The sequence below is a fragment of the Cucumis melo genome, chromosome 12 (assembly GCF_025177605.1).
Source record: "Cucumis melo cultivar AY chromosome 12, USDA_Cmelo_AY_1.0, whole genome shotgun sequence".
Lineage (NCBI taxonomy): Eukaryota > Viridiplantae > Streptophyta > Magnoliopsida > Cucurbitales > Cucurbitaceae > Cucumis > Cucumis melo.
Genome location: NC_066868.1, coordinates 13,382,930 through 13,384,695, shown reverse-complemented (window position 1 = coordinate 13,384,695; position 1,766 = coordinate 13,382,930). Strand labels below are relative to the sequence as shown.

The 1,766-nt window shown below is 44.9% G+C and overlaps 1 long non-coding RNA gene across 1 annotated transcript; it reads left to right on the top strand.

Annotated features, from left to right (window-relative positions):
* Positions 1 to 228: 228 nt before the first annotated feature.
* On the top strand, positions 229 to 1,337 carry LOC127144241 (uncharacterized). Its single transcript, XR_007815830.1, has 2 exons — positions 229 to 304; positions 1,184 to 1,337. It is a non-coding gene; the product is annotated as an uncharacterized LOC127144241 (long non-coding RNA).
* Positions 1,338 to 1,766: the final 429 nt, after the last annotated feature.

Here is a 1,766-nt window from a genome sequence, read left to right as displayed (position 1 = left end):
TTCGGTAAGGATTGTTTTCGATGAATTCCCTAATGTTGCTACATCCGATTAGAGTTTGAATATTGGAATAAGATATGGCCCTACTTTTCTCATTTGAAGGTAGTACAGAGTTGACGCTTGAGTTCTCGGGTCTCGGGGTAGGCTTGTTTGGAGGTAGTTTTCCTTTCCTTGGGTAAGTCAACGGATGTCGCTTCTGACCTTTTTTAAAACGACTTCTACTAAAGTCATCAACTAAAACCTTCGTGTTTCGTTTAGGTGGATCTGTTGAGCGTGGATTCGATCGAGGGGCATAACCGAGTATCAGGTAAGGGTTTTCCTACTACTGGACCCCGAATCCAGGCTGAAAACGTAGTAATCCACAGGGGATTACACGTTAGTGACTGTACTGAATAAATGTATGCGTGTTGACTGTTAAGCACTGTTATTATATTTTGTCTGATGTAAAGATACTTGGACTGCTAATTGTAGATTGAGATTTTATGTTGATGGACCTTGAAGTTACGGTTCAGTATGTAGTAAAGCATTGGTCTGGATGTTGATCATGGAGTTCGGACGGGGAAGGACAGTGAGTCCGGTTTTGGTTGGTTAGTTGATTGGGTCTAGGGTTTGCCCTAATGGTGTGCGAATTGGTGATGCGTATAGCAACTGAGGGCGTAGTTGTTTAAACCTATACTATCTGACTGACAAAGTCTATGGCGGAACCGTAATATGAATGCCGTTGGGGTATGACTGATGTAGACGGTTTAGTATGGACTGAGGGGTAACGGTTAGCTTCATCTATGGGGTAGTGTGCCTTACGGATAGGTGCATCCTTCGGGAGCACTAGACTGATAGGTGCATCCTTCGGGAGCACTAGACTGATGTGTGCATCCTTCGGGAGCACTAGACTGATACGTGCATCCTTCGGGAGCACCAGACTGATCTGTGCATCCTTCGGGAGCACTAGACTGATATGTGCATCCTTCGGGAGCACTAGACTGATGTGTGCATCCTTCGGGAGCACTCGACTGATATGTGCATCCTTCGGGAGCACTAGACTGATATGTGCGTTCTACGGAACCACTAGACTGTTATGTAGGGCACCCCCGAATAGGAAGTAAACTGTTGTCCCCTAACGGGCCCAGTAGTGGGTCCCTTACTGGGTATGTTTATACTCACCCTTTTCTCTTCTTTAACTTTTCAGGTAAGGGCACAGCGAGGGGCAGACCGACGAGAGGCAGGAAGGACGCGTGAAGGCCATATGGACGCGTCTGGTTTTCTTATCGCTTCCGCTATGTATTTTGTCAGAATATTTTGACTTGTGATTTTGAACTGGTGACTTGAGTTTTTATTTGTGACTTTTTGATTGATTTAAAATAGGGCCCGAAACTGTCTTTTTGTAAGGTTTCTAATGCTTTAATGAATCGTAACTGGTCCGTTTTAAATTTTATGTTGAATGGTCGAGTTTTGGTATTTGGTAGTGACCTCAGCTTAGTCCGGAAAGTTGGGTCGTTACAGTTGGTATCAGAGCCTAAGTTTTAGGTTCTGTAGACTGGCTTATAATGTGAGTCTGTGTTTTGTGTCCTTATGGCTGAAACGATCCTTGCCGCTCGTCAGGTACGCTCCTATGAAAGTATATGTATAACTCTACATGCATTACCTTACCTAAGTTAAACTGCAAATTCAATTACCATTTATGACTAAAGGGATCGTTGGTGGTTGTTAGGGAAATGCCGCCAAGGAGAGGTGCACGTAGGGGTGGCCGAGGAGGCCGAGGAAGGGGAGCA